Source organism: Diabrotica virgifera, chromosome 1 (genome assembly GCF_917563875.1).
Source record: "Diabrotica virgifera virgifera chromosome 1, PGI_DIABVI_V3a".
Taxonomy (NCBI): domain Eukaryota; kingdom Metazoa; phylum Arthropoda; class Insecta; order Coleoptera; family Chrysomelidae; genus Diabrotica; species Diabrotica virgifera.
Genome location: NC_065443.1, coordinates 74,065,260 through 74,089,261, shown reverse-complemented (window position 1 = coordinate 74,089,261; position 24,002 = coordinate 74,065,260). Strand labels below are relative to the sequence as shown.

At 33.3% G+C, this 24,002-nt stretch overlaps 19 non-coding genes across 19 annotated transcripts; 3 read left to right on the top strand and 16 right to left on the bottom strand.

The window, feature by feature from the left end:
* Window positions 1–513: 513 nt before the first annotated feature.
* Window positions 514–585, bottom strand: Trnad-guc (transfer RNA aspartic acid (anticodon GUC)). Its single transcript has one exon. It is a non-coding gene; the product is annotated as a tRNA-Asp (tRNA).
* Window positions 586–2,435: 1,850 nt separating this feature from the next.
* On the bottom strand, window positions 2,436–2,507 carry Trnad-guc (transfer RNA aspartic acid (anticodon GUC)). The gene has a single exon. It is a non-coding gene; the product is annotated as a tRNA-Asp (tRNA).
* Window positions 2,508–2,720: 213 nt separating this feature from the next.
* On the bottom strand, window positions 2,721–2,792 carry Trnad-guc (transfer RNA aspartic acid (anticodon GUC)). Its single transcript has one exon. It is a non-coding gene; the product is annotated as a tRNA-Asp (tRNA).
* A 220-nt stretch (window positions 2,793–3,012) lies between these two features.
* On the bottom strand, window positions 3,013–3,084 carry Trnad-guc (transfer RNA aspartic acid (anticodon GUC)). The gene has a single exon. It is a non-coding gene; the product is annotated as a tRNA-Asp (tRNA).
* Window positions 3,085–4,233: 1,149 nt separating this feature from the next.
* Window positions 4,234–4,305, bottom strand: Trnad-guc (transfer RNA aspartic acid (anticodon GUC)). The gene has a single exon. It is a non-coding gene; the product is annotated as a tRNA-Asp (tRNA).
* A 214-nt stretch (window positions 4,306–4,519) lies between these two features.
* Trnad-guc (transfer RNA aspartic acid (anticodon GUC)) lies at window positions 4,520–4,591 on the bottom strand. The gene has a single exon. It is a non-coding gene; the product is annotated as a tRNA-Asp (tRNA).
* A 222-nt stretch (window positions 4,592–4,813) lies between these two features.
* On the bottom strand, window positions 4,814–4,885 carry Trnad-guc (transfer RNA aspartic acid (anticodon GUC)). Its single transcript has one exon. It is a non-coding gene; the product is annotated as a tRNA-Asp (tRNA).
* A 214-nt stretch (window positions 4,886–5,099) lies between these two features.
* Trnad-guc (transfer RNA aspartic acid (anticodon GUC)) lies at window positions 5,100–5,171 on the bottom strand. The gene has a single exon. It is a non-coding gene; the product is annotated as a tRNA-Asp (tRNA).
* Window positions 5,172–5,385: 214 nt separating this feature from the next.
* On the bottom strand, window positions 5,386–5,457 carry Trnad-guc (transfer RNA aspartic acid (anticodon GUC)). The gene has a single exon. It is a non-coding gene; the product is annotated as a tRNA-Asp (tRNA).
* A 213-nt stretch (window positions 5,458–5,670) lies between these two features.
* Window positions 5,671–5,742, bottom strand: Trnad-guc (transfer RNA aspartic acid (anticodon GUC)). The gene has a single exon. It is a non-coding gene; the product is annotated as a tRNA-Asp (tRNA).
* Window positions 5,743–5,957: 215 nt separating this feature from the next.
* Window positions 5,958–6,029, bottom strand: Trnad-guc (transfer RNA aspartic acid (anticodon GUC)). Its single transcript has one exon. It is a non-coding gene; the product is annotated as a tRNA-Asp (tRNA).
* Window positions 6,030–6,247: 218 nt separating this feature from the next.
* Trnad-guc (transfer RNA aspartic acid (anticodon GUC)) lies at window positions 6,248–6,319 on the bottom strand. Its single transcript has one exon. It is a non-coding gene; the product is annotated as a tRNA-Asp (tRNA).
* A 136-nt stretch (window positions 6,320–6,455) lies between these two features.
* Trnad-guc (transfer RNA aspartic acid (anticodon GUC)) lies at window positions 6,456–6,527 on the bottom strand. Its single transcript has one exon. It is a non-coding gene; the product is annotated as a tRNA-Asp (tRNA).
* A 1,029-nt stretch (window positions 6,528–7,556) lies between these two features.
* Window positions 7,557–7,630, bottom strand: Trnat-agu (transfer RNA threonine (anticodon AGU)). The gene has a single exon. It is a non-coding gene; the product is annotated as a tRNA-Thr (tRNA).
* A 4,960-nt stretch (window positions 7,631–12,590) lies between these two features.
* Trnad-guc (transfer RNA aspartic acid (anticodon GUC)) lies at window positions 12,591–12,662 on the top strand. Its single transcript has one exon. It is a non-coding gene; the product is annotated as a tRNA-Asp (tRNA).
* Window positions 12,663–14,525: 1,863 nt separating this feature from the next.
* On the bottom strand, window positions 14,526–14,599 carry Trnat-agu (transfer RNA threonine (anticodon AGU)). The gene has a single exon. It is a non-coding gene; the product is annotated as a tRNA-Thr (tRNA).
* A 5,463-nt stretch (window positions 14,600–20,062) lies between these two features.
* Trnad-guc (transfer RNA aspartic acid (anticodon GUC)) lies at window positions 20,063–20,134 on the top strand. Its single transcript has one exon. It is a non-coding gene; the product is annotated as a tRNA-Asp (tRNA).
* Window positions 20,135–21,566: 1,432 nt separating this feature from the next.
* Window positions 21,567–21,640, bottom strand: Trnat-agu (transfer RNA threonine (anticodon AGU)). The gene has a single exon. It is a non-coding gene; the product is annotated as a tRNA-Thr (tRNA).
* A 1,469-nt stretch (window positions 21,641–23,109) lies between these two features.
* Trnad-guc (transfer RNA aspartic acid (anticodon GUC)) lies at window positions 23,110–23,181 on the top strand. The gene has a single exon. It is a non-coding gene; the product is annotated as a tRNA-Asp (tRNA).
* Window positions 23,182–24,002: the final 821 nt, after the last annotated feature.

Sequence of the window (24,002 nt, the reverse complement as noted above, 5' to 3'; positions counted from 1 at the left end):
TTGGGTAGGCCGCAGGAGTACCCCAAAGGAATAGCGGTAGTACCTTAGGACCAGTTCCCAAGAACTGTTGACAACAGAAGTTGGTCTGTGTCTCTTAAACTGGCAAGAACCACGCATTCCAATCGAGCAAAGAACGAAGGAACCATGTTGCTTTTCAAGTACTAGGATAAAATCCATTAACATCGACTTAAAAGTCGCTTTACTTTATACAATTATAACATGTAAACAATATAATATAATATGGTTTACACGTTTTAATATTATTTCGATGTCACCACATCTTTAATTAGTGTGCTAGTTTCATGTACGTAACAGAATGCACTGAGGATGATCTAAATCAGATCGAAAACGTTTTGTTAATCCATTTGGACATTTTTAAAAGTTTTAATAAACATTTTTATACCAAGATACAAATTAAAGTTTTTACTTCTGTATTAGTTTAATACTTTTTGTTTATCCATCTTGCCGGACCACAGCTTTTGAAAAATCAACAGTCTCTTATATAAAAAGGTCCTCCACGGCGGGGAATCGAACCCCGGTCTCCCGCGTGACAGGCGGGGATACTGACCACTATACTACCGAGGAATATGCGTACACTTGGTTTTATTATATCTGGACAAAGCAGATAACTTATCCATAGCATTATACACGCAGCACTGTACAAAGCGATTTTCATTTTTTTGGGTAGGTCGTAGGTCGTAGCAGTACCCTAAAGGAATAGCGGTAGTACCTTAGGACCAGTTCCCAATGCCTGCCAAAACCATTTGTTCTCAATTTTTATTTTGATCTTGATTGAACGTTGACTGTTACTTGGATGTAATTCAATATACAGACTTAAGGTCATCCAGCCGATATCACGGGACTGATAACTAAAGCCGACAATCAGGTTACAGCCCATAACGTGTAATTATAGAGAGAAACGAACGATTCAGTGTTCTGACGTTGGTGTGAAATAGATATACTAGAGGAATTAAAAAAGTGAAATTTAATAAAAAATTTTGACTTGGTAAAAGGTATATTAGTTTAAAAAGCCCCTATAGGGCTACAAACATAGAAACAAAACGTTTTCGCTCTGTAACAAGAGCATCATCAGTGTTACAAGAACATGGTGAGCCAACCCAAAAATACAAAGGTCAAAGCCTTTCAAAAACAGACTAAAAGTCTTATATAGTTGCCAACATGGCAAAATTAAAAGGATGGATAAAATTCCTATGGCTACGGCCCTAGGGCAACATATGACTTCCACATGTGGTAAGTGGGTCAAAAGGTAACATTAGGTCATTATATTACAACAGGTGACAGGCAACAGTTGTAACATAATGACCTAATGTTACCTTTTGACCCACTTACCACGTGTGGGAGTCATATGTTGCCCTAGGGCCGTAGCCATAGGAATTTTATCCATCCTTTGGATTTTGCCATGTTGGCAAATATATAAGACTTTTAGCCTGTTTTTGAAAGGCTTTGACCTTTGTATTTTTTTTTGTTGGCTCACCATGTTCTTGTAACACTGATGATGCTCTTGCTACAGAGCAAAAAGGTTTTGTTTCTATGTTTGTAGCCCTATAGGGGCTTTTTAAACTAATATACCTTCTACCAAGCCAAAATTCTTTATTAAATTTTACTTATAATTAATGGTATGCAGCCAGCTACAGGAAATTTTTTGTAGTGAACTAAAAAAGCCTTGAAAGAAGTACGAAATATCACTGGCAGCTGGTAACAGGTTGGATAATGCTGAAGAATGGCAACTTAACTCTAAAAGGGTCTAACGCAATCAGACCAAATACATAATTGACCAACGCCAATTATGTATTAATATACTAGAGGACGCTTTTACAAGAGAATCGGATATTGATTGCCCAATTCTGCAGCGTTGAAACGATACCATATTGAAGTGGTTTATATATCTCTTTTGGGTAGATATTTCTAGAAGGAAAAACAGAGATGGTATTCATGCTGGATGCTGGTGGAAGAGAGTAAGAGAGAATTAGACTCTAATCAATTACCTGACTTGTTTTACCTTTTATATTTTTTGTTTTTTCTCTATTGTTTATTGTTCTCCAAGCTCGTCTCTTATTGTCGAGTTGATTTTAAGTTCTTATATATAAAAAGTCTCTTAGTTTTAGTCTCTTATATTATAAAAAGATCCTCCACGGCGGGGAATCAAACCCCGGTCTCCCGCGTGACAGGCGGGGATACTGACCACTATACTACCGAGGATTGTAACTATTGATAATTTCATACTCTTGGAAAAAAAAATGAAATATCTAAGAATAAGTTATTACAATATACGTCTAAACAATTTATACATCATGAGAACCATAATTTTAAATAATTTCAAATTTTTCTTCCTTTACACAAATGTTTCAAAATTGTGTGTAATTTGTTCCAAATTATTTTCTCAAACCTTTCAGTACTTAAAACAAAAAAAAGTCCTCCACGGCGGGGAATCGAACCCCGGTCTCCCGCGTGACAGGCGGGGATACTGACCACTATACTACCGAGGATTGTAACTATTGATAATTTCATAGTCTTGGAAAAAAATGAAATATCTAAGAATAAGTTATTACAATATACCTCTAAACAATTTATACATCATGAGAATCATAATTTTAAATAATTTCAAATTTTTCTTCCTTTACACAAATGTTTCAAAATTGTGTGTAATTTGTTCCAAATTATTTTCTCAAACCTTTCAGTACTTAAAACAAAAAAAAGCCCTCCACGGCGGGGAATCGAACCCCGGTCTCCCGCGTGACAGGCGGGGATACTGACCACTATACTACCGAGGATTCTAACTATTGATAATTTCATAGTCTTGGAACAAAACGAAATATCTAAGAATAAGATATTACAATATACGAGTACATACCTCTAAAAATTAAACATCATGAGAACCATAATTTTAAATCATCTTCAATGATTCTTACTTTATACAAATGTTCCAAAATTGTGTGTAATTTATTCCAAATTATTTTCTCAAACCTTTCAGTACTTAAAACAAAAAAAGTCCTCCACGGCGGGGAATCGAACCCCGGTCTCCCGCGTGACAGGCGGGGATACTGACCACTATACTACCGAGGATTGTAACTATCTATTGATAATTCCATAATCTTGGAACAAAACGAAATATCTAAGAATAAGATATTACAATACAGTAAAACCTCGATACAACGGACTAATTGGGAGAACGGGGTGTCCGTTAAAGCCGAAAGTCCGTTATATAAAAATAGGTTTAAAATTAATCAGACTATTTAGAAATGTGTCCTCATTATGCTATAATAAAAAGTTTATTGAAATTCTTTGTAAAATATAACGTTTGGGATCCACAGGGACCCCATTGTTATGCAATGTATCTTGATGTGGGCAGGGTTAAGTATGTATAATATTAAGAGCAAACAGTAGCGATCAACAGGTAGCAAAAACGCGTTCCAAGATTGCGGCTGTAATTTTGAATATTTTTTCGAGATATTTGGCACACGTATTCGTAATATAATAAAGAATGGCGGTACAGAGCCCAATTTGAAAAATATATTAGTGTGTGGAAATTACTCTGTAATTAAATACAATATTAAAAAACGAACCTGTACCGAAATTAAGAAGAACAAAAAAATAAACTTTCTTCAAATAAACTTTTTTATCCGATGCCTAGATTTTGTATCATTTTGGAACTACTAAAATTTTTTATTTCATTAGTAGTTCCAAAATGACACAAAATCTAGGCATCGGATAAAAAAGTTTATTTGAAGAAAGTGTATTTTTTTGTTCTTCTTAATGGCGGTACAGGCTCGTTTTTTTAATATTGTTTTTAATTACAGAGTAATTTCCACACACTAATATATTTTTCAAATTGGGCTCTGTACCGCCTTTCTTTATTAAATTACGAATACCTGTGCCAAATATCTCGAGAAAATATTCAAAATTACAGCCGCAATCTTGGAACGCGTTTTTGCTACCTGCTGATCGCTACTGTTTGCTCTTAACAGGAAGTTTTTAATTTTTTTACATTTGACCGAATTTTTGGTCCGTTATATCCGAAGTCCGTTAAATAGAGGTCCGTTATATCGAGGTTTTACTGTATATGAGTACATACCTCTAAAAATTAAACATCATGAGAACCATAATTTTAAATAATCTCCAATGATTCTTACTTTATACAAATGTTCCAAAATTGTGTGTAATTTAATCCAAATTATTTTCTCAAATTTTTGAGTATATAAAACAAAAAAGATCCTCCACGGCGGGGAATCGAACCCCGGTCTCCCGCGTGACAGGCGGGGATACTGACCACTATACTACCGAGGATTGTAACTATTGATAGTTTCATAGTCTTGGAAAAAAAATGAAATATCTAAGAATAAGTTATTACAATATACCTCTAAACAATTTATACATCATGAGAACCATAATTTTAATTAATTTCAAATTTTTCTTCCTTTACACAAATGTTCCAAAATTGTGTGTAATTTATTCCAAATTATTTTCTCAAACCTTTCAGTACTTAAAACAAAAAAAGGTCCTCCACGGCGGGGAATCGAACCCCGGTCTCCCGCGTGACAGGCGGGGATACTGACCACTATACTACCGAGGATTGTAACTATTGATAGTTACAATGATAGTTAGTCTTGAAAAAAAAAATGAAATATCTAAGAATAAGTTATTACAATATACCTCTAAACAATTTATACATCATGAGAACCATAATTTTAATTAATTTCAAATTTTTCTTCCTTTACACAAATGTTCCAAAATTGTGTGTAATTTATTCCAAATTATTTTCTCAAACCTTTCAGTACTTAAAACAAAAAAGGTCCTCCACGGCGGGGAATCGAACCCCGGTCTCCCGCGTGACAGGCGGGGATACTGACCACTATACTACCGAGGATTGTAACTATTGATAGTTTCATAGTCTTGGAAAAAAAATGAAATATCTAAGAATAAGTTATTACAATATACCTCTAAACAATTTATACATCATGAGAACCATAATTTTAATTAATTTCAAATTTTTCTTCCTTTACACAAATGTTCCAAAATTGGGTGTAATTTATTCCAAATTATTTTCTCAAACCTTTCAGTACTTAAAACAAAAAAAGGTCCTCCACGGCGGGGAATCGAACCCCGGTCTCCCGCGTGACAGGCGGGGATACTGACCACTATACTACCGAGGATTGTAACTATTGATAGTTTGATAGTCTTGGAAAAAAAATGAAATATCTAAGAATAAGTTATTACAATATACCTCTAAACAATTTATACATCATGAGAACCATAATTTTAATTAATTTCAAATTTTTCTTCCTTTACACAAATGTTCCAAAATTGGGTGTAATTTATTCCAAATTATTTTCTCAAACCTTTCAATACTTAAAACAAAAAAAGGTCCTCCACGGCGGGGAATCGAACCCCGGTCTCCCGCGTGACAGGCGGGGATACTGACCACTATACTACCGAGGATTGTAACTATTGATAGTTTCATAGTCTTGGAAAAAAAATGAAATATCTAAGAATAAGTTATTACAATATACCTCTAAACAATTTATACATCATGAGAACCATAATTTTAAATAATTTCAAATTTTTCTTCCTTTACACAAATGTTCCAAAATTGTGTGTAATTTATTCCAAATTATTTTCTCAAACCTTTCAGTACTTAAAACAAAAAAGGTCCTCCACGGCGGGGAATCGAACCCCGGTCTCCCGCGTGACAGGCGGGGATACTGACCACTATACTACCGAGGATTGTAACTATTGATAGTTTGATAGTCTTGGAAAAAAAATGAAATATCTAAGAATAAGTTATTACAATATACCTCTAAACAATTTATACATCATGAGAACCATAATTTTAAATAATTTCAAATTTTTCTTCCTTTACACAAATGTTCCAAAATTGTGTGTAATTTATTCCAAATTATTTTCTCAAACCTTTCAGTACTTAAAACAAAAAAAAAGTCCTCCACGGCGGGGAATCGAACCCCGGTCTCCCGCGTGACAGGCGGGGATACTGACCACTATACTACCGAGGATTGTAACTATTGATAATTTCATAGGCTTGGAACAAAACGAAATATCTAAGAATAAGTTATTACAATATACATACCTCTAACTATTAAACATTATGAGAACCATAATTTTAAATAATTTCCAATTTTTCTTACTTCATACAAATGTTCCAAAATTGTGTGTAATTTATTCCAAATTATTTTCTCAAACTTTTCAGTGGGTACTTAAAACAAAAAAAGTCCTCCACGGCGGGGAATCGAACCCCGGTCTCCCGCGTGACAGGCGGGGATACTGACCACTATACTACCAAGGATTGTAACTATTGATAATTTCATAGTCTTGGAACAAAATGAAATATCTAAGAATAAGTTATTACATGTATGAATATGTATGAATATTTATTAAAAATTCTTTTCTCAAACTGTTCGGTACAAAAACAAAAAAAAATCCTCCCCGGCGGGGAATCGAACCCCGGTCTCCCGCGTGACAGGCGGGGATACTTACCACTATACTACCGAGGACTGTTGTAATTATCAATGATTTCCTGGCCTTGCATCTAACGAAATCATGTACCAATATGTTGATACTTTAAAAATTTGCAAATTCCTTTGGATGACTTTTAATAGTTTTTAATAAACTTTTTTATACCATTGTACAAACGAAGTTTTTACTTCTGTATGATTTTTTAAAAATTTTATTGGGAGTTACGGGGGCTGGCGCAAATTTTCGGCTACAATCCTTTTTAAATTAATTCAATTTTTTAGAATCCTAAGAAAACTAATAAATATTTTTGAAAAATTTAGACGCAAAATGAAAATTACATTATTACCGAGGGCCGAAAGTCCCTTAGAATAAACAAAGTTTCTTTTAAATGAGATATTTGAAATTAAAAATCACACTAAATTTTCTCTTTTTTTGCACTCTAACTTATTAAAATAAACATTATAAGAAGTTTTCAGGGACTTTCGGCCCCCGATAATAACATAATATTTCATTCTGCGTTTAATTTTTTCAAAAATACAGTTACATAAATATAGTTTTCTCAAAATTCGAAAAATATTAATGCATTTAAAAAGCATTGAAGCTGAAATTTTGCGCCTACTCCCGTCACGAAAACGGGAGGAAACACTTAACAGTTTTTGAACACAAGTACATAGCTGGTATTGAGAATATAATATTAAGCATCGTCAAAGCCATATTTGAGGTCTTAAATAGAGATTGTCCAATCAAAAAGTGTCCAGGAGTAAGATACTAAACTACTAAACTACTACTTAAGTTAAATAAAAGGGATTATTTGAGAGGAAACAAAGAGGTCTCGAATTGAGCACAACTTTAATTTGAGTGAGAACGGTGGTCAGCAAGTAGGTCAAATGACAAAATTTAATTTCAATTTTTGATACCACCCACACTGTAATAATTCAGTAACATCCTCGGTGGTAGAGTGGTAAGTATCCCCGCCTGTCACGCGGGAGACCGGGGTTCGATTCCCCGCCGTGGAGAATACTTTTTACTACTTAAAGTCTGCTTAAATGTCAAATCTTGAAAAAGAAAGGCCCCGGCGAGATTCGAACTCACGATCTCCTGTTTACTAGACAGGCGCTTTAACCAACTAAGCCACGGCGCCGTTAAAAAAGGGATGAAAAGTATAGCTTATGAAACGTGCATATACATTGCTTACATAGGTGTTTGTCACAATCAATCAGTCATAAAAATTCAAACATTCATGAATCCTTAAAACTAATTAATCCTTATTAGGCTATAATTAATAGTATATTATGCAACGAGCATTTAATGATTGTCATTATGAAGCGAGTATGAGGGATACGAAACGAGCCGCTTAGCGGCGAGTTTCGTATAGAGTACGAGCTTCATAATGATAATTAAATGCAAGTTGTATACGGTACATTCCATGTCAAATCACTCAGGCAAAAAATTTTGGATCTCCGATTTGTCTGAAAATTGGTATATAGCTTCTGCGGGACGTAAAAATAAGATATTTAAGGTCAAAAAATCTTCTTCTTTTTTTCTAAAAATGTTATTTTATGCGATTTTACAGTGATTTTGTGTTTATTTAAACAAATTTGCATTTTCTGTCGTAAAGTATTAATGAAAAACATATATAACAAGTTATTTTGAATCAAAACAAGTTTTTGATCAAACTTTATAGTGTAGTTAAAATACCGTTTTTTACATTTTCCTCCATTCCCAAAATACATCATCATCAATTTGGCTGAAAATTTGCCCACAGATAGCCAAAAAATAGGACTTTAAGTGGTTAGAAGGATCTGAATTATATTACAATACCAAATACAATACAAAAAAGTTACATGCAGTAATATCAGACTCAAAAGTATACATCGTGTTTCATTAATAATTGTCCATATAATAACTGGAGAAACCTTAGCAGAAAATACGAAGATTTAACCTAAAACACTTAAATAAAATGTGGTTCCTTACTGAGTTACAGGGTGTTTTATCTAAAAATTTAAAAATTATTTTTGTTCAGCTTTTTACAACTATTCGACGTATCCTTTTCATACTTGGCAGGTAGTATAGGTACTGTAAAAACTACTAAATTATGTTAAACAAAGGTTTCTGGATATTACCAGAGGCCTACGACGGAGGAAAGTGAATGGTTGACCCTTTCCAAATTCTACGCCACTGGCGAAATTGCTATTTTAGTTCAATTTTTGGATTTTCCAATACTTTCTATGAAAATAATATACTCTTCATTCGTAACGATAAAGTCATTAGTTTTCGAGATCTTTGAAGTTAAAAATGAAACGACATGGTTATTTTGATGAATGTATTGTGTCGCTTAATTTTTAATTTCAAATATCTCGAAAACTAATCATTTTATCGTTACGATAGAAGTGTATAATATTTACATAAAAAGTATTGCAAAATCAAAAAATTACATTAAATTGCAATTTAGTCAGTGGCTTAGAATTTGGGAAGGGTCAACCAGCCACTATCCCCTGTCGTACGCCTCTGGTAGTAGCTAGAAACGTTAGTTTATCTTAATTTAGTAGGGTGTACAGTACCTACACTTTCTGCGAAGTATGATAAGGATACGCCAAATAGTTTTAAAGTAATGGGTACAAATAATTGTTAAATTTTAATCATATGAATCATAATATTATAAATTAATCAAAATAACTGTGCCGTTTCATATAAAACTTCAAATACCTCGAAAACTAATGACTTTATCGTTACCAATGAAGAGTTTATTATTTAAGTACAACGTATTGGAGAATCTAAAAATGGTACTAAAATAATAGTTCCTCCAGTGGCGTAGAATTTATGAAGGGTCAACCATCCACCATCCCCTGTCGTACGCCTCTGGTAGTAGCTAGAAACGTTTGTTTATCATAATTTAGTAGGGTGTCTAGTAGTCGCACTTTGTGCCAAGTATGAAAAGGATACGTCGAATAGCTTTAAAATGCTGAGCAAAAATAGTTTTTAAATTTTTAGATAAAACACCCTGTAACTCAGTAAGGAACCACATTTTATTTAAGTGTTATAGGTTAAATCTTCGTATTTTGTGTTAAGGTTTCTCCAGTTACTATATGGACAATTATTAATGAAACACCCTGTATATTAGTGCAGTCGGGATAGCATTTGACCTTGAATGCCGAGCTGCCCAAAATTTTATTTTTCTGATCTTTAGGGGAGTCAATAGTAGCCTAAATTTAAAATCACGAATGAATTCCTCCGTTACGTTAGCCGTCATCTTGATTTTAAAGGAGAACCTGTTTTTCTCAATATCTCCGCCATTTTTAACTTTTAGATAAAAATTGTAGGAACTAAAATTGTTTCAAATAAATCGTACTTACAATTATTACAATTTCTTTTTAACAATTTTTGTCGTGAGGTCGATATTTTCACTAGTAATACCACTAGAGGTCAAATTATTTCCGGAAATTTTTTTGAGATCATGAATATTTTGAAAATTTTCTAAAAATATTCATGATCAAAAAAAAATTTCCGGATATTAATTTGACTTCGCGTGGTATTCGGTAAGAAAATTCCACACCAAATTTGCATTTGAAAATCCAAAGCTGCACGAACAGATTAATAGCGCGCCATAGCTTTGTCAGCAATTATTTAGGCTTTCAAATTCGTAATTTCTACTCATTGTAGTTGCATGGGAATACCATTTCAAGATAGAAAATAGTATATTCTTCAATTTTACATAAGTTTTGAGTAACTACAAGTGATAGAAAATGAATCAAAACTAAATTATGTAAACAAATAAAAACCAGTCTGTCAAAAATGTTCTGTTATTGTAAACGTCAAAAAATTTCCACTATAATTCGCTGTTGGGTACCCCACGAGCAAAAAATTTCCGATAAAATACCTCCGTTGTCATGGTGATCTGTCAAAATAACGTATTTTGATTGGTTCAAAATTACAGGTGTGAAATTTTCGAGTTAATTGTACTTACAGTAGACGCCTATATTTTTGACTATAATATTGCATGTAATGTTTTTGGTATTGTAATATAATTCAAATCCTTCTCACCACTTAAAGTCCTATGTTTTGTCTATCTGTGGGCAAATTTTCAGCCAAATCGATTATGATGTATTTTGGGAATGGAAAACGTTTTCTACACTATAAAATTTGATTAAAAGCTTGTTTTGAATCAAAGTAACTTTTTATAATGCCATATAATGACATTTTTGAGTCCTTTCTATTAAGATATTATGTTTTCCACCGATACTTTACGATAGAAAATGCAGATTTGTATAAATAAACACCAAATCACTGTAAAATCGCATAAAATAACATTTTGAGAAAAAAAGAAGAAGAAGATTTTTTGACCTTAAATATCTTATTTTTACGTCCCGCAGAAGCTAATTTTCGTCCGCCAATTTTCAGACAAATCGGAGGTCCAAAATTTTTTTTGCTCCAAAATTGAGTGATTTGAAATGGAATGACCCATACACCATTTTTTCTATGATTATTCACAACAAAAAATATATTCGAATTTATTAATTTTGTAACGCAAACAAATTAAGTAGTTTGTCAGTTTGACAGTTTGTTCACATATTTAGAACTGTCAAAGCGTATGTACCTATTTGACTCGCCATTGGTCATTGCGCGTGTGCCACCTTTATCGCGAATGCCATATCGCGATTCTATTGGTTAAAAATCTGTATCTTAATGAAAATCTGTATCATAATGAAGTTGATTATGATACAGGTAGTGACCACGGTTATTAGACTTTATTACGGTTGTCTTGTCCGACGGTGGTGGGGAGACTTATATTTTTGATTTTACGTCACAAGAGTTTACATTCCCATATTTTTAAATGATTTTCGATCATTGAATGTGTGTTATTGTGTATATATGTGTATTATTTGTGTTATTATGAAATAATTAGACAAATAGTACACATTTTATCGTATACCGGGTGGTGAATCGTAAAAAGGGCCATAGGAAACTCAATGTAAAATTCTGAATTGTTGAATTCCTGCTTCCCTAATTATTTTACATCAAAAGTCATGAGAGAATACTTGTAGAGAATTAAAATCTGTATTAAAATCAAAAAAATTTTTGAAAAATATGATACATTTGCCACAATAGGTATGCGTGTAAAGGTAAGGCCACACGTTATTATTTAACTGACAGTGCTCACACCATTGACTTATTTAACTGACAGTGCTCACACCATTGACTGAATAAAAAAATCTTTATTATTAATCCTTTCTCCGCAACTGAGGGTATCTTATCAACTGTATTGTTTTTAAACAATAGATGATAAAATAAAAATATTGACAGTTCAAAAATGTGAACATTATTGCATTGTGTGTGGCCTAAGTTTGGGCTGAAAACTAAAATGTATTACATTTTTACAAAATTTTAGAATATGTTTAATTACGTAGACCAATTTTAACAGTTATTTCCAATACAGATTTCAATCCTCTATAAATAGTTTCTAATGTCTTTGGATGTACAATAATTATTAGGGAAGCTGGAATTCAACAGTTCAGAATTTTACATTGAGTTAATGCAAAATTTTGACGCATGTCAAAATTCTCAATGTATTTTAATTGTATTCATTTTTTTCGAATCCTGAGAAAACTAATAAATATTTTTGAAAAATTTAAACTCAGAATGAAAGACTACATTATTACCGAGGGCTGAAAGTCCCTGAAAACTTCTATAATGTTTATTTTAATAAGTTACAGGGCTGAAAATAAAAGAGGAGTGTGATATTTAATTTCAAATATTTCATTCAATAGAATCTGATTGTTTATTCTAAGGGGCCTTCCGCCCTCGGTAATAATGTAATCTTGCATCCTGCGTTTAAATTTTTCTAAAATACTTGGTTTTCTCAGGATTCGAAAAAAATCATATTACGATTCAAATTACAATAAACTCTCGTGACGTAATCTCACCCTTAATGTTCATTGGTTAGTCGATTTAGGCAACCGTAGTAATGTCTAAGAACCGTGGGTAGTGACATCATAATTGATATAAAGAATAGAAAAAATTTGTAAAAAATGTATGGTTCACGTGTTTTTGTTTATATTAGTAATTCATATTAGCGGCAGCGTCGAGGAACCTTGTAGAGGTAGTCCTCGGTAGTATAGTGGTCAGTATCCCCGCCTGTCACGCGGGAGACCGGGGTTCGATTCCCCGCCGTGGAGGATATTATTTAAGAGCCTACAGGTAGCGCGTCATCAATATAACTTCGGGAGATTGTATCATTCCCTGCTTCGAAAGTTCTGCGAAACTTTGGCAACAGTGGCAATATTTAATATTATCTATAAAATCATTATTTTGACAATATACTCACAAGCGCTCTAAATGGAAGTAATAGAAAACAATTTTATTATTAGTAAATAAATATTTATAAAAATAAACCAAAATAGGTGAAAATTTTATGTTAACATAGGTTTTGCACGAAATAATAATAAAACAATAATAAATAATAATTTCGTTGTGAAGAGAAACAAGAGCTGTCTTAATTTATTTAGTTCATAGATCGCCAAAAGCACTATAACTAGTTTCAACCTTTTTTTTAACCATTATCCGGGCAACACATTTTACTTACGTAACCGGGCAACTCGGGTCCGTTGGGCCCACCACTGTTCTTTAATGTACTATTCATATTTACCCATATATTATGTCTAATATTCATTTTTGATTTTTTATTAAAGTTAAATTTAAATTCTCTAGATTAAAAAATGGTGCTACTATAGTACCTATGCGGTCTACCTCGAGGGTGCGATCTACCTGAAGGATTTGCACAAAATAATGAAATGCAAAAAAACTTTTGTAGAAAAAATATTTATTTACAAGTAATAAAGATTTGGAGCCAAAGAAGACTTAATTAATAAATAAATAAAATCTTTTATAAATCTAATAGGCCATTTTATTTGAAAAGAGGGATTGGTATTTACGCATACCCTGGAAAAAGATTACGGTGTTGTTACCTTTCATTATTGTGTGAAAACCCTTCTGAGAAAAGAGTACAAAGAGAAAATATAGTAGGGCCATAAAACTTACTCCAAAGTATATCTACATTATGATTGTTGACACTCAGGTGCCCTGCAGTTAGTAGGAGTCCAATAAAGGCATATATCTCTGTAGAGTCGCAATATGTCCAGTTCTCTATCCCCAGGACTTTTTCGGCTTCTTTATTTGTACACTGATCTTCAATTTCAGAGTCACTTTCAGTTCCAACTACTTCAGGAGATTCTTCATCATCGGAATCCCATAAATTATTAGCAATATCTTGCAGTTCTGCAGCTGATAATGGTTTTCGGGAAATTTTATTCGCACTATCTACTTTCACTGTAATTCAATATAATTTTACTGGCTTAGTAGTTGTCGACACTAACATCGGTATCAAACGACTGATATCAGATGCATTATTTATTTCAAAATATGTATAGGCACCTACCTAAAAATACGATTACATTCCAACAATCATTATCAGTTTTTACAATTCATTTAGAATAGATATAACACCTATTGTAAGCATCTCTTTGATGTTCATATCAAAGAGATGTTTAAATTGTTTGTTGCACGTTTAGACTTTATTATTGGATTTCCGGAATCATAAAAGTCTTTTACATAATCCACAAAAACATTACCTGACTGCCAGATTAACAGAATTAACGCCGGACCCACCTTGCCCGGATAAATGTTAAGAGTGTTACATATTTAGTATCCTCCTATGCAGAATATAGCCACTCTGGCTAAATTGATGATTAGAAAAGTGGAAGCTTTCGAGATGTGACTTTAGATAAGTGTTATGAGAATATCTAACGTAAACAGAATCACGAATGAAGAAGTCTTGAGAAGACTTATTAAAGAAACAGAACTGACTAATAAAATCTTCTGCATAATATCATGCAGGGAAAGATTTTACGAAAGTGTAGCGTTTGAAGGCGACGAATACGACGGGTACGCAATCTCAGGGAGTGGTTTAATTGCTCGTCTATGATAATCACCAACTTTCGAAAGAAGACTTAACCTTAAGAAGAAGAAGAAACATAAAAGAAAGGCCCCGGCGAGATTCGAACTCACGATCTCCTGTTTACTAGACAGGCGCTTTAACCAACTAAGCCACGGCGCCGTTGTTTCCAGAGCCAATCAAAAAAATCAAGGACAAAAATCAATTAACAAATAGATATAAGATAGAATAATAAGAACCAGAAACATTGACACTTGACCTGCTTCTTTTTCTTCACGTGCCATATCAGAATTATCCGACGTTGGCGATCACCATCGCGAAGACTTCTCGATCTTCTGCAATATGGAATAAGTGTCCTGCATTTGGTATCTGAGTCCATTCTCGAATGTTTTTTAACCAAGAAACTTGTTTTCTTCCTACACCTCTACGGCCCTCTATTTTGCCTTTAAGGATCAGTTGTAATATTTTATATCGACTTCCCCTCACTACCCAGCAAACAGACCAACGTGTTAATTACGTGAATTTTGGGTACATTTGTCACCAATATACGTAAATAGCTTACGTGAATTTCACATGAAAATTTGGTTGGAATGTCACATTGAAAATACGTCTTTAAATTACGTGAATAACTCGTCTTCATAGACGTGTTATTTGCCTTAAATAGCAATAAAATCTTTCGGGAAATTCACGTTGCAACCAAATACGTGTTGATTAACTTCTTTTCTTTTAGGGAATGCATATATTAGTATTCACGTGAAAGATACGTCCTCGGTTCACGTAAATAATTCGACCTTAATTAACTTATGAATCACGTAATTATTATCCTTATAAAATGATATAAATAAAACAAGCATATAAAGTATTAATCATATAAGTATTAAGCATATAAAGTATATTAACAATGTATTTATTTAGTAAAATTTAGAGATTTTAAAACATTTGTCCTGTATAATTATTATACAAGATAATGAACCAAAAATGGTACCGACCTAAAGACACATTAAAAAATTTGATAACACAAAACACAACACAGGTCACTTTTTATTTCGAGGAGGACACTTCGACACTTTCTTGTTTTTTCTAATTGCATCATGGCACTTCAACCCTCGAGCAGTGAGGCAAACGTTAATACGAAAGACATTATTATAAATAAACCCGCCTAAAATAAAACGAGGGAAATAAAGCTCTTCACGTTTCACTTTTTGTTGTGAGAAATGTGAGAAGCCAGAGAAGCTGATATTAAAGGTAATGATCATCGATTATAAAAATCGATTATTTTTAAATTACAGTTAAACTATTCTACTTACTTTAAATTAGTATTACGAATTTTTTTGTTTTTAAATTTCTTCTACTATTAACTAATTGGTCTTACTAAAAATCTATTTCAATACCAGAATAATATAAAAAAATAATCCTATCGAAAGGTATCTATTATTCTATAAATCGATTAATTTAGTTTTCGAACCAACTATATTAGTCACGTGATGGTATTTAAAGAAGGAGACAGGCTTGGTAGTACTTCATCACCGCGCGCGATTTGAAAATAAGACTCAAAACACCATTTTAGCTCCTGTGATATTTTTAAAGAAAAAAATAGCTTCAAATCAACGTTGGATTGAAATAGTTATGCTAAATGATCTTAAAAGCGAAATCATAAACTTTTTGTTTAAATATTGGTATTATTTACATTACTTTTACGTGAAATACATCTAATTTTTCGACTTCCATAAAATACAATGAGTAAAATTCAAGCGATACGTATTTAACCAACACCGTTGTAAAATTTTGTTTCTAAAATATTTCTCAAAATTTAACCAAAGGAAGTTATTTCTGTTTCGTGATTATTACGTGAAATAAACGTACCTTTGCGATGTAACCAAAATTCACAAATATTATAAAAAATATGTACTATATTCGTCATTATGATTTTATATTATTCTAATGTCAAACATGTATAAAGAAAGCACTAATATATAGGTGAATGATTTGGCACTGAAATACGTTTTTTTCCCGTCATAAATCACCGAGTTACGTATTCGTTGAAATTTGCCGTAAATTTAACGTAATTATCATGTAATTGGGCTCAAGTCTGTTTGCTGGGTATATGTCCCAGATAAGACATTTTTTTATGTTTAACAGTCTTTAGCAGTTCTCTATCTTTGTTGACCCTCCTTAGTACTTCTTCATTAGTTTTCCTTGCTGTCCAAGGTATCTTCAGCATTCGTCTATGAATCCAATGCTTCAATTTTGTTTATGATCGATACTTTTAGCGTCCAAACTTCTGCACTATACAAAAGTACGGACCAAACATAGCACTTAACCATTCTTTGTCTTAGTTTTAAACTGAGATGATTATTGCAAAGAAATGACTTCATTTTCATAAAAGTAGTTTTAGTCATTGCTATTCTACGTTTTATTTCTATGTCTGGATCTAGTTGGTCCGTTATCACATTTCCCAAATATGTCATTTTGTGAACTTTCTCAACTTGGACTCCACTTAATTGAAGCTTTGCATCGGGATGGGAGTCACGACTAAACACTAAAAATTTGGTTTTGTTTGAGTTTATTTTAATGCCCATTTCCTCTCCTACCTTGTGAATACGATCAAGCAGAATTTGGAGACCTTCGATATTATCTGACAGAATTACTGTATCGTCTGCATATCTAATCACGTTAAGTAGTTCCCCGTTGATTTTTATTCCATATGGCTGTCTTTCAAGTGCCTTTTTAAATAACTTATCCGAGTAAACGTTGAACAATGATGGCGACAAAATGCACCCTTGTCTGACTCCTCGTTGTATGGAGATTTCATCGGTGTAGTCGACCTGCTTATGAGTTTATAATTTTTTATAAAATTAACAACGAAAGTGGATAGAGATACAACGTAGAATAGAGCAAGCCGGTAGGTAACCCTATTATGAAACAGAAATATACCTTAAGCTTCTAACTAGCCCCCCTATGAGAAGAGCAGGAGTCATATAGAAATATGATTATTTGCAGTGGGTGAGCGTATTATGTAATAATAAAAAGCGGCCGCTGTTAACCCAAAACCTCACTACAATAGACACCCTATTATTCATCTAAAAACGTCGTACTGTACTTCGAATGCATATCCATTCAGTTTTATTATCTTCAGTTTTCAGTGTAGTGTGTCCGTCTCCATATGGTCCGTCTCCATATGGTCTGAGAGCTAGCAACGTTTTCAAGAAATCATTTTAAGACGGCTGATTCTTTCATATATTGTTCCCTATGCTTCCTCGAACACCGTACCGGCCATCTGTCTGCTGATACAGGTTGCGTTCATTACTACGCAACACACCTGTACAGGTAAACACAAAATCAGGGTGATTGAAATATTAACAATAGGCGAAAGCCACAAAAAAAAAAAAAAAAAAAATATTAGTAACAAAACCCAAAAAAGGGCATGAGGGGCCCACATCCTCGAGCGCCGAGTCGCCGAACTGGACATAGCCCAGAGCGGGGACTCGGCGCCCGAGCAAGCAAAACAGATCGAAGATAAGTCACTAGAGATAGCGGGAATAGAGCGCCTCACGCTGGCCTGCATTGATCGGGGTAGGATTTCATATGGGAGTCCGTGTACCCAAGACTCCCATATGATAAGCACTTTGCTGATTGAGAGCCCCTATAGCGCATCAGAGTGCTATCGGGGGGTAAGTGGATGGTCTGGAGCATTGAGGCGGGGTGGAGTGATTCCTGCTTACGGGAGTTAATCCTCCTCGCCTCAATGAATTGTATCACCCGAATGTCATTCTCTAGGGGTGAGCAAGTCTCTCAGGCTGGGTTAAATCACTATGCTTGCTTGCTTGCTTGGGTGATTGATTAGTGTGAAAAATCTTAGTAGATCCGCTATAGTAATAGCAATAAAAGTTAATAACAAAAATTGTAGCTAACTTTGCGCTTCACATTACAAAATTAGTAAGAATGTTACAGGGTGTTCAATAACATAGTGGCAGACCAAACTTTTGTTTTTTTTAATGGAACCCCATATTTTATTTTATATTTGAAATCTTCTTAACTTCCCCATCACAAAAATATAAAGGTTTGTTATGTTATACAGGGTATTTACAAAGGTATAACCAGTGTTCTATGAATATCGTAATAAGTTCAGCTCCCTGTATAAATAAAAATAAGCACAACAGCAATGGTTTATTGGTGCCATATTTTTTTGTTGATTGTCAAAATTTATAAAAATGGTTGGTATTGCTAATTTTCTTTATATCGAATACATGGTGAGTCAAAACGCAAGTACATTATTTTCACAGTAACTTCAAATAGAACACCCTAATTAAAATATCTCAAAAACTGACAAATTTAGGCATAGGGAATATTATACAAAAATTAAAGTACGGTAATGATATATTTCGATAGTAATATAAAATACAGGGTGTTCCATTTAAAATTTCTGAGAAAAGAATGTACTTGCGTTTTGACTCACTCTGTATTCGATATAAGGAAAATTAGCAATATCAACAATTCTTAAAAATTTTCACAATCAACAAAAAAATATGGCTCCAATAAACCATCGCTGTTGTGCTTTTTCATTTATATAAGGAGCTGAACTTGTTAAGATTTTCATAAAAAATTGGTTATAACTTTGTAAATACCCTGTATAACATAACAAACTTTTATATTTTTGTGATGGGGAAGTTAAGAGGATATCCAATATAAAGTAAAATATAGGGTGTTCCATTTAAAAAAACAAAAGTTTGGTCTGCCACTATGTTATCGAACACCCTGTAACAATCTAATTGATTTTGTAATGTGAAGTTGAAAGTTGGCCACAATTTTTATTATTAACTTTTATTGCTATCTATTACTATAGCAGATCTACTGAGCTTTATCACACTCATCAATCACCCTGTATATTGAATTTAAATTATTTTAGGACGAAAAATTTTTTTGTCATTACTTTTTAAACAGAAATGTCTGGCAATTACAGTTCTTATTTCTAATAATGTTTAAAAAGTAATGACAAAAAAATTTTTCGTCTTACAATAATTTTAAATTCGATATGTTTACCTGTACAAGTGTGCTGCGCAGTAATGAACTCAACCTGTATCAGTAGCCAGATGGCCGGTACGGTGTTCCAGGAAGCATAGGAAACAATATATGAAAGAATCAGCCGTCTTAAATTGATTTTTTTTCCGACGTAGCTCTTTCTGTCCCTGATCATTACATCGTGCATAGGTATTTTGCAACTTACACTAATCTAGTCAAACGAATGATGCCCCAATAAAAAAAACCTACAGTTCCGAGCAGCCACGGAAGTTACGGAAATTATTTATTTTAATCCAAAATTATAGAAATTGTTGGATAATACAGTCCTCGGTAGTATAGTGATCAGTATCCCCGCCTGTCACGCGGGAGACCGGGGTTCGATTCCCCGCCGTGGAGGATATTTTTGGTTTTATTTACTGAAAAGTTTGAGAAAATAATTTGGAATAAATTACACACAATTTTGAAACATTTGTATAAAGGAAGAATAGTTGGAAATTATTTAAAATTATGGTTCTCATAATGTATATTGTTTAGAGGTATATTGTAATAACTTCTTCTTAGATATTTCATTTTGTTCCAAGACTATGAAATTATCAATAGTTACAATCCTCGGTAGTATAGTGGTCAGTATCCCCGCCTGTCACGCGGGAGACCGGGGTTCGATTCCCCGCCGTGGAGGATCTTTTTTAGCTAGAGTTTCTTTAATAAATCGAACTCTAAGAAAAGAAAGAGCACAGCAAGATTGGAATAAACAATTTCCTCTCTTTTGGAAAGGCACTTTACCCAACTAAGTCTGGGCGCGTTATACAGGGTATCCCGAAAAGATTGGTCATAAATTATACCACAGATTCTGGGGTCAAAAATAGGTTGACTGAACCTGACTTCCCTATATACAATAGTGCACACAAAAAAAGTTACATCCCGTTGAAGTTACAAAATGAAAATCGTTTTATTTTCATATATCGAAAACTCTTCGAGATTTTTTAATGAAAATGGACAAGTGGCATTCTTATGGCAGCAGCATCTTAAAAAGAAATTTAAGTGAAATTTGTGCACACCATAAATATTTTATGGGGGTTTTGTTCGCTTAAATCCCCCCAACTTTTGTGTACGTTCCAATTAAATTATTATTGTGGCACCATTAGTTAAACACAATGTTTTTAAAACTTTTTTGTCTCTTAGTACTTTTTCGATAAGTCAGTGTTTATCGAGATATTTTGAATATTTGTCGAATCCACCACATATTTGTATATGGTTAAGTTAAATTTATTTTTTATAATTTATATTTTTAGGTATACATATTTTGAAAAAGAAGCCACATCTCGATAACAGGTGACTTATCAAAAAAAGACTAAGAGGCAAAAAAGTTTTAAAAATACTGTGTTTAACTAATAGTACCGCAATAATGGTTTAATTGGAACGTACACAAACATTTGGGGGGTTTAAAGGAACAAAACCCCCATAAAATCTTTATGTAAACATATTAAAAAAGAAGGCGCATCTCGATAAAAATACTAGGAGGTAAAAAAGTTTTAGAAACGTTGTATTTAACTAATGGTACCACAATAATGAATTAATTGGACCGTACACAAAAGTTTGGGGGGGTTTAAGGGAACAAAACCCCCATAAAATTTTTATGGGGTGGACAAATTTCACTAAAATTTTGTTATAAGATGTTCCTGTCATAAGAATGATACCTGTCCATTTTTAATAAAATATCTCTAGTAGTTTTCGATATATTGAAAAAAATTGATTTTCATTTTGTAACTTCAAAGGGCTGTAACTTTTTTTATGAGCACATTTGTACAAAGGTAAGTTAGGTTCCATCAAACTATTTTTGACCCCAGAATGTGTGGTATAATTTATGACCAGTCCTTTCGGGACACCCTGTATTTAATGTGGTGAAAAAGATCAACGAAGGGTCAATGATTTAACGCTCTACCAGATGTTTGATAATAACATGTTATATAATACACTCGGACAATAATATCCTCGGTAGTATACTGGTCAGTATACATATACCTGTCACATGGGAGCCTGGAGCTCGATTTTCTGAGGGGGGGGGTCTTTTTTTACTTAGTATGTTTAAACGTCAAACTTTGAAAAAGAAAGGCCCCGGCGAGATTCGAACTCACGATCTCCTGTTTACTAGACAGGCGCTTTAACCAACTAAGCCACGGCGCCGTTATTTCCAGAACTAATCAAAATTCAAGGACAAAAGTCACTTAAGGGGATCGGTACAAAGTTTCGGCTCCAATGCTATTTAAATGGGATTAATTTTTTTCGAATCCTGAGAAAACTAATAAGTATTTTAAGTCACAGGGGTGAAAAACTATGAGAAAATGTAGTGTGATATTTAATTTCAAATATCTAATTCAAAAGAAACTTTTTATTTATTCTAAGGAACTTTCGGCCTTCAATAATAACTTAGTCTTTCATTCTGCGTTTAAATTTTTTAAAAATATTTATTAGTTTTTTCAGGATTAAAAAAAATGGACACTGGTTTGTCATACAACGCACTGAGTCGAATAGAATATGGTGACAACACAGTGACAATTTTAAATATTTGATATATTTGATAGTGTATTTGATAAATAATTTATTTAAGACGTGAACTTAATAAAAAGTTATTTATTGTTTATTATTTATGGAAGATCCAAGCAGAGGATACACCAGGATATATTCTGTGATCCAAGTATTTTGTTGTTAATGATGTTCAAAATTATAAGTGTTCCATAGTAACAATATACATATTATTAAAAAATCACTTTTCTTCTTTTCTCGATTGAGTATTAGTTTTTGTTGTACAGTAGGTATATAAATTATTACAATCACTCAATACATATTTAGTGAAAAAATTATCATAATAATTAACTGAATTAATAATTTAAGCAAGTAACAAGTAACAGTTATCCAATAACATTCAAAAGCCATCTCTTTAAAGTTAATGATGACATTGTCAAGTAATGTTTACATATCCATACCAGTGAGAATTTTACTGTGTGTTTTTGCCGTGTATAGACAGAAGAAGTAGGGATAGCCGTAAAATATTTGCACCTACACTCTTAACAAATACGTAGAAGAAAAAAAATAATAATAAAAGAATAATAAGAAACATAAACATATATAGCTTAGTAGTAGATAAAGTAGATAAAGCACAAATATAGAACAGAGCAAGCCAGTAGACAAACCTATTTTGAAACAGAAATATTCTTTAAGCTTTTAAAGCTCCACTATGAGAAGAACAGGGGTCATAAAAAGATGATTACTTGCTTGGTGAGCGAAGTTAACAATAAAAATCGAGCGGTGTTGACCCAAAACGTCTAAAGACACCTAATATATACTATATTATTCTTCCAAAAAACGTCGTACTGTACTTCGAATGGGTATGCACCCAAATAATATGCCTTTAGTATTGAGTGTATAATGGTATAGTGCCTTCTATCTCTGAACATTTCTATTTCGTCGCGTCGTGTACAGGTCTTTTGTGATTTATGTCAATCTGGTCAATCAAAGAATACCACAAGCAAAAAAATCACTGTTCCGAGCAGCCACCTTGAAAATTGCAATGCAATCCTACGTAACTTATAGAAATTATCTAAAATTCTAAAAAATTTAAAATCCAAAATTATAGAAATTATTGGATAATACAGTCCTCGGTAGTATAGTGGTCAGTATCCCCGCCTGTCACGCGGGAGACCGGGGTTCGATTCCCCGCCGTGGAGGACCTTTTTATATAAGAGACTTTTGATTTTTCAAAAGCTGTGGTCCGGCGACATTGATAAACAAATGTATTAAAATCAACTCGACGATAGGAGACAAGCTTGTAGAACAATAAACAATCGAGAAAAAGCATGGATATAAAAGGTAAAACATGTCAGGTAATTAATTGGAGTCTAATTCTCTCTTCCACCAGCATCAAGCATAAACACCATCTCTGTTTTTTCTTCTAGAAATATCTACCCAAAAGAGATATAAACCACCTTCATATGGTATCGTTTCAGCGCTGTAGAATTGGGCAATAATTATCCGATTCTCTTGTAAACGCGACCTCTGGTATAATTAATACATAATTGGCGTTGGATTTGGTCCGATTGTGTTAGCTCCTTCTAGAGTAAGTTGCCATTCTTCAGCATTCTCCAACCTGTCACCAGCTGTCAGTGATATTTCGTACTTCTTTCAAAGCGTTTTCAATTCCTCTAGTATATCTATTTCACACCAATGTTAGAACATTGAATCGTTCGTTTCTCTCCATAATCCCACGTTATTAGTTGTATAATGGTTGTCTGCTGTAGTTGTCAGTCCCGTGATATAGGCTGTATGACCTTAAGTCAGTATATTGAATCACATCCAAGTAACAGGCAACGTTCAAACAAGATCAAAATAAAAATTGAGAGCAAATGATTTTGTAAGTCCTTGGTAACTGGTGCTAAGGTACTACCGCTATTCCTTTAGTTTAGGGTACTGCTGCCGCCTACCCAAAAAAATGAAAATTGCTTTGTACAGTGCTGCGTGTATAATGCTATGGATAAGTTATCTGTTTTGT